This window comes from Fundulus heteroclitus, chromosome 12 (genome assembly GCF_011125445.2).
Source record: "Fundulus heteroclitus isolate FHET01 chromosome 12, MU-UCD_Fhet_4.1, whole genome shotgun sequence".
Classification (NCBI taxonomy): Eukaryota; Metazoa; Chordata; class Actinopteri; order Cyprinodontiformes; family Fundulidae; genus Fundulus; species Fundulus heteroclitus.
In genome coordinates, this window is record NC_046372.1 from 2,510,347 (window position 1) to 2,518,357 (window position 8,011).

The 8,011-nt window shown below is 39.8% G+C and overlaps 1 long non-coding RNA gene across 1 annotated transcript; it reads right to left on the reverse strand.

The window, feature by feature from the left end:
- Positions 1-4,636: 4,636 nt before the first annotated feature.
- On the reverse strand, positions 4,637-6,848 carry LOC118565114. The gene is made up of 3 exons (XR_004932199.1): positions 6,669-6,848; positions 4,903-5,039; positions 4,637-4,809 (listed from the first exon to the last, which is right to left on the reverse strand). It is a non-coding gene; the product is annotated as an uncharacterized LOC118565114 (long non-coding RNA).
- Between the last annotated feature and the right edge of the window lie 1,163 nt (positions 6,849-8,011).

The following is an 8,011-nucleotide window of genomic DNA, read 5'->3' on the forward strand; positions in this document are numbered from 1 at the left end:
ATTGCTGTGTTATTTAACTGGTTACCATATATGCATTTTCACAAACAATTAATAGTATGCAATATTATTGTAACACTGGCTCATTGTCACACAGCTCCCGAAATATTTGACCATTTGTATTTCAGTCTCGCTCTGGATTCGGAAGATCAGATAGTCGCAGGATCTGAAGAAACACCGGAATCATTTAGATTGAAAATAACAAAACATCACGCCTGTGCAGATTCTCATCCAAAGCATGGCAACTAAATCTGGCTAAAAATCAAGGGAAACAGGACTTTTGCTCAGTTTTTGTGAATACATTTCGACTCCAAGAATCAACAAAGACACCTGAATAGGTGTCAAAACGTGTTTATAAAAACTGGGCAATAGTCCGATGTCCTTTGATTTTAGCCAGTTTTAGTTCATCTTAATGCTAAAATGTGCTCACAAACCAGAACACCGGACTAGCCAATGCAGAGGTTGGTTTCTGTAATAATGGATCAATGTTGTGTGGCAAAGCAAGCCAAGGCGAGTTTATTTTTTACAGTACATTTCACTAACAGGACAATTTAAAGTTGCTTTACGATTATAACATAAGAAAATAAAAACGCATAGAAATAGCGTAATAAAAGTGGGTAAGGAAAAGGTGGATTGCAAAATAAAAGTAATAGAGCATTCAAAGGCAACTCTAAACAAACATGGCTTTTAACCTTGTTTTAAAGGAACTCAAGGATTCAGCACATGTACAGCTTTCTGGAAGTTTGTTCCACATAAGTGGAGCATCTCAAAATTAGGATCTTCAATTTTTGTTCAGCAGATAAATGAAACTCTCCTTCAATATTTCAACCATTGCTAATGTGTGTGTGTTATGTGTTTTCTAAAGGACGGATGTTCTTCTATGAATGCCAGAATCCCTCTTTGAGATATTAAACACTGGGTTATAGGCTTAGATCCTTACTTTGACGTTTTTGTTGTTGCAGAGTGCTTGATGTCATCCACAGTGTTTGAGCCCTTTTGGCTGGTTCTTTCTGTGGCAGAATACCGCCTACTGTGCAGATTGTTATCACAACTCTGTCTGTTGTCAGGAGGTAAGCTATTTCCCAGAGCTTCAGTCATTTAGAAGTGGAGCAAACCTGTTTTGCAGTGAGATTTTAATATTTCCAGCTGGTTTGCTCCTATATACATTCCTAACCAATTGTTTTTCTTAAATAAAATAATAATTGGTAAAGATAAAGATGTCTGCATTGCTGATCAGGGCCAGTTGAAGGCTGTATGGAACCTGTTGTTGAATTTCATTTGGGGGTCGTCTTCCAGCTAAAGCACATTGCAATTATGGAGACTCTGGAGAATCGAGGAGGAGAAAGAAAGTTTAACACAAAAGTGAAAATACAATTGTTAATGTCTCTTATTTGGTGAAGGTTTTCCTTACTATTTATACAACTACATTATACAACTATGTTTTCTGTCATATATTTGTGTATTGGCTATTTTTCTTCTATAATGTACAGTGTGCGGTAGTTTTACTGAAAATGTTTTGGTAATCATTTCTGAAGTTCCTTTAACATCTGCAGATCATCTCAGAGTTTACAGTTTGGTAATTTACAGGCCGCAGCAGGGTTCTGACGTCAGTTTAGGGAACCACTGTTCTATATTTAGTTTTTAGATTTAAATTGTGTGGCATTATTTTATGGTCTTCTTTGCACATGAAACAGCGATCTGTTGTGAGAGTAGGGAGCAGCTGGAAAAGAGCCTGGAGAGGCGGAGACATGCTCTGGATTAAAGCGGGTTAAAGCCTGCAGAAACTAGATAGAAAGTGTGTCTGTAAATGAGTTGGAGACAGAGAAAAAGTTTTAAAGGCGATGACTCCAGACACAGACACAGTGCAGAGAGGGTGGATCATCCAAACTGATGATTTGTGAAAGGGTCAAGGCCAGAAAGAGGGGGAAGGTTTCCAACGTGGTGCTGAACTTGCAGTGATTTTTTTTTTATTTGGAAGCAATGGTCTTGGAGAGCTGAAGATGTTGAGATATTTATTGGGAGTGACTGAAATGGCCAAGATTAGAAGTTACCATATAAAAGTAACCCCTTACATTTTTAATTAAGAAAGAGTTAATGAGGTAAGACAGAATATTTAGGCATGTTCAAGGAAAGTGCGAGAGGACTTCATAGTTATATTTAATCTGTCTGATTACATATCATCACCTGTCTGGATTTTACTCGGGAACTGAAGCACAGAATTTCTCATTTTGAGAAGATTTGGTGAACAGCAAAAACATTTATGAGAAGAAAAACTAAGGCTGAACCCCGAGCAGAGTTTCATCTGGTCAAATCTTCCCAACAAAATACTTTGAAGCTGAAATGAACAAAGATGATTCATGCATTAAATGGTTCTCAGTCTACCACACCACACACAATCAAAACAAGTCATTAATCTTTTTATTATGGATGGATGGATAGATATGTGAAGTGAAACACATTATATATATATATATATATATATATATATATATATATATATATATATATATATATATATATATATATATATATATATATATATATATATATATACTGATGTTTTCAATTTTTATTTCTGTCAATTATGATTATCTTCATCTTACAGCTAATAAACCCACAGTATTTTAGAGTTGAATATTACATCAGATCATTTAAAAAATATTTTAACACAGAAATGTGGGCTTAATGAAAAGTATACATGTTTAAGGGTTGCTATTGACCAAAGGAAATTTTAATCTGACAAACAAGCCTCCACATTACTCCAGACTTTTTTGAATTAAGAAAGCTTCCAGGAGAGGAAGTGAAACGTCTTCAAACTTCGGGAAAAAGTCCAGTTGTTTTGTTTTTTATTTTTTTGGAAATATCTGTAATCCATGTACAATACCTCTGTGCAGGTTTGACATTTGTTCCTACTTTTCAGTTTTTCATGCTTATCTCGATCATAGGCTGTGAGTCACATAACAACTTCATTCCTTATCAGCCATCCGCAGTTTACAGCAATGTTTTTACATGGTGTATAACACTGAGCTATTTCCATTGACTGAACATGATAATAGGTGTTGTTTTAACACATAATACGTTTTTTCCCTCCGTGTGGCTCCCCCAGTCAATATTACCCTATTGCCCATGGCAAACACTGCCACTGTTCATCTATTATTCTTGCAGTTGAATAGGATTTATGTATGATCATGTATAATTCACAATTACTTACATGTCATGTGTTTGTTTTACATGCTTTAATACCAAGTATGTCATATCTGTGTACAGGGAAAATGTCATGTTTCTAAATGTAGCAGACGTATTTAACTTACTGCTCTACAACATCCGTTGAATTCTGTACAAAAAGTGACACATCTGTTGAGAAGAAAGAGATTACCTTTATTTGAAGCCATGTCTTTTGCACACCCAAAAGATCAGTATTTGTCAAAAGAGAAAGACTGAAAATAGCCGGTCAATAAATCTGTTACATTGTGTTTTTTTCTCCTCCTGAGTTGGTTGTGTTTGTGCATGGTCACTGATCATGTCAATGTCAGTCGGGTCAGATTACTCCTTTGTCTCTCCAATAGGTAAACCCTTACCAAACGGACCTTCACGCTAAATAACTTCCAATTGGTCTCTCATTCACTGTTTCTTTCTAAACTGATTGTAAAAAGGTGATTTTTTTTTGGGGGGGGGGGGGGGTAGGTCAACCCACTACTACTCTGCTCATAGATTTCCCTTGACAAATCTCCTTAATATGCTTTTAGAAGCAACCCTGTTCACCCCAGCTACACTAACTTCCACAAGAAATGACTTTTAGTATAGCCTGGATGAAAATACAACTTTATTGACATTACATTTAATGAATTTCAACGATACATCTAAAGCTAAATGTTCAGAAGGGTTTACTATTTTGATTACACCCTCTGTTTCTGCACTTTATATTAATGTTTACAGTAATTAGTGCTGGTATATCTTGTGCCATGTAATTAAGTAAATCTGAAGTTGATAAAGTATAGTGAACCACAGACTTTTGCTCCACAGCCAATTTTGACTTGGCAGGTATTTGCTTGCATGTCTTGTCTGGCATGTGAACTTAGGTTACATCTCATTCCTCATTCTTAATCCACAGCACTTAACATGACGTTGGTCCTGTGATTCCAATTGACAAGCAAAGAGCCTGATATTCAAGCCAGACATGCCAGCTGACAGCTCTGCCAGGGCCCGGGACAACACAGTTTTTTTGGGCCCCCCCTCTACACCTACCCCCCCCCCCTCTACACCTACCCCCCCCCCCCCACACACACACACACACACACGCACGCACACCTAAAAAGAGTCAACTTCACTGTATACTTCACTCTCCTTTAACTTTTATTTTATTCAATAGTCTGCTGTTCACAGAAATATTTTCTTTGTCCTCCAAACAAGTCTTAGAAGACTTCACTTCATAAATGTGGTTAGACTTGGTCTCCAAATGCCAAACGGCAAACTTTTTTGTGACAAAGTCATTTATTTTATTTGGTATTTTGACCTGCTGCATATTAGCAGTCCCTAACAATTTTTTCCCTTCCATTGTGGAACGCAGAATATGTTAGATACTTTGGGAATTCTCTGCCCTCTGAATCTGCCTGCGGTCCATCTGCCATCTCTGAGAAAGGCTTCCTTTTTGCCATTGCCATTCGATCGGAATCAGCCATTTTTGTTGGCCATAACGTGGGATCATTGAAATTAACGCTGTGTTCTGTCTCTGAGCGACTATGCTCAGACTCCAATCGGGCATCCCCCCCACCTGCACTGTCGCCGCTATCGGTAGGGATGGCACACGTCCATCTGCAAAAAAACAAAAAAAAGATGTTTTCCCCCTTACACTTGCTAGCGGATGCTATACTTTAAAACCACATTTATAAACGCATTGCTTCTTACCTGGCTCTGGATGGGCACCAATTCTCTGCAGTTCCGTCCTTGGACCTGTTCCTGATTCATCCTCAGTTTTTTTTTTTATATTTACTTGTAAAATCCCTCAAGCCTTTGGTGTCATCTTCTCTTTTCTTTTCTTTGCGCTGGACAGATTGGCAGAGGATAGAGTCAGTTCTGAGCAACAAGTTTGGGTCATACACAGAAGGCTGACATAAAGATCCATAAGACTTGGCAAGGTTTGTGGTCATGAGAAGAGTACTGAGTGTGTCCAGAAAAACAGAAAGCAGAGTATATGTCTGACAAGGCCTTGGCAAGGCAGGAAACTGTGGTGACTCTGGCTCAATGGGTAGAGAAGTTGTAGAGTAGTAGAAGGTTGTGGGTTCAATTCCAGCTTCCCCCCTGCCACATGTTGATGTGACCCTGGGCAAGGCACTTGACCCCAAGTTGCCTTCTGATCTGTGTATGAATGTTTGTGTGTTAGTGAGAGAAATTGGGAGAATGTGGCTAAACTATAAAGTGCTTTGAGTGGTCAGTGTGACTGGAAAGGTGTTATATAAGTTCAGTCCATTTACAAAATCCATGAAACTTGGTTGAGGTCAGGGAAAATGCTGGATATCTACTGGGACAATACTTTCAATGATCTGGATTCTGCTGGAGTGCAGTCAGCAGAGGGACAGGTGAAGGAGATCAGCTTGATTGCACTACAGGCTCACCGGTACATCTGATGATTAAGGCTACATTCACACTGCAGGCCTTAATCCTCAATTCAGATTTTTTTGTGAAATCAGATTTTTTTGCGTCGTCATTCACATTTCCAAATATATGCGACTTGTATGTGATCTCCTGTGTGAACTGAATGCGTTCAACCTAAGTGTCCCGCATGCGCAGTAGAGGACGCGATGACGTCACACGTAGCAAGCGTCCTCATTGTTTGCGGAAGTAAACATGGATTATAATGCTGGCGTGCATTTTGCGATCCTTAATTTCTTTTCAAACCGGAGCTTTCTCTCCATTTACTGCTCCCCTCATTGTTGTCCACCATGGGTGTTGTTTTTCTTCCCGCTTCTGCATAGCAGGACGCAGAATAGTGACATTTGTCGGGTATCGGTGACGTACAGGTCGGATAAATGCGACCCGGCCGTACAGACACAGGTCGCATTTGAAAAGATCAGATACGTATCGGCATTAGGACCACATATCCCATTTCCCCTTCTCACCCATCGGCTCATATGTGCATATTTTCAAAGGATAAATACACAGCAGAACATCATCACCTGGAGGAACATGTCTAGTGAAAAAGTAAGTAACTCATAACTTTATAATGCTGTTAGTAAGAGAACATTTTGATCCGTTGTGTGTGCCCTCCGCCATTTTGTGCCTGCAGGCATTTTATAGGCAGGGAGTGGGTAAGCCCAGAGTGGCAGCTGTTTGCATGCACATAGGTGCATGCGTGGCCGGCATGCAAACAAGAGACCGCAGAACAACACGGAGAGATAGTGTGTGATGTTTAACCATAATCCATCTAAAAATATATATTTAGTTCTTCACAAAAAATTTTTTTAATTCTTTCTATCTAAAATAATGACATTTCACTTATTGCTCCTTTAAATAGAGTTTGCAAAGTCAGCTAGGACAGTTACAGCATTGTACATATAAAACAAACTCAACACACACAAACACCCTCCCCTTCAAAAAATTAAAATAATCACTTTCTAAAAAAGAAAAGTCAATTCTGCACCCAGAGAGTTAGCTATGTTTATACACATACATACACAAAGGAGGAGAGACGACCTCCAGAAGACCAATAGAAAAAAAAATACAGAATCCAAAACTAGTCTGGGATTGTTGGAAGATTAACTCGTCTTCCCAGTTGTTGTAATGGTTGCCAAGTTTGAGAAAGTGAAGAATATCCCTGAGCCAGTTTAACAAAGAAGTGGGTTGGGGTGTTTTCCACTTGAGTACTACCCTCCAAGCTCTAGTCATAAAAGCTAGAGAATTTTCCAGAGGTGGAGCCAAAAAAGGCTGTCCAAAAAACCCTGAATAAAGCACTCAAAGGATTTGGGTCAATTTTCTTCCCAGCCACATCCTATATAGCGCCCTTCCCCCGCCCCCCAAAAAAGGGCCGAGGGCACAGCCAGAACATGTAAATAAAGTTTGCAGGAGACTGTTGGCATCTGTCGAATGCTGGAGAGACAACCATGTAAGTTTTAGCTTTGGTATAGCATACACCATGTACAAGCTTGCGTTGAATGAGACGGTCCCTAACACATGTACACATGTTGAAATATGTGACCATAACTCATCTGAGATATTTACCTCCGTATCCTCTTCCAACAGGGTCTTAATCAAGCAGAAATATTTTAAGCAGCACGAGGCGATTGAGTTATATAAAATCTAAATAGAATCTTTTAACCTAGAACTGGACAAAAGCAAGGAGTCAAATCCTCAGGCAAGTAAGGAGACGTTGGAAAGTTACTGCGAGCACCATATCAATGCGTCTTTAAAAGTCCATATGCCAAGGTCAGACCTAGCTGTAAAGGTTTTGTCCGCAAGAGAAAGAGGTAAAATATAAATAGGAACATGAGGACATGAGAGCTGTAGATCAAAATAACAGAGAAATTGGGTCCAAATCTTAAGAGAAGTTCTATCTAATTTTATGCTAAAAGATGGATTGGTGAATTAAGCAGGGCCATGAGAGAGACAGGTTTACAGAGTCTGTCTCCCGAACTAGCTAGGCAAAAGGAGGGAAAGTTCCACATTTAAGCCAGATTTCAACATTTAATATTGGAGGCCCAACAATCGTATCTGAAATAAGGTAAGACCATCCGCTCTACTGACTTAGGCCTTTGCAAATATTCCCAAGGACGGATTACGGACCGGGCCAGTGGGGCCTGCGCCCAGGGGCCCTCTGGGGCCAGGGGCCCCGGGGGGGCCCGAGACCAAAACTGTTTCAACATATACGATACAATACATTGTTATTTCATAGGGCGTCTGATGAAAACAAGGAGGGAGTGGGGACCCCTGACATTTGGCTACCAAGGGCCCTTTGAGGGCTGGGGTGGCGAGTGGGGGGTACTTCCTACCAGGGCCCTCTGACCAACCACAGGCCCCTAGG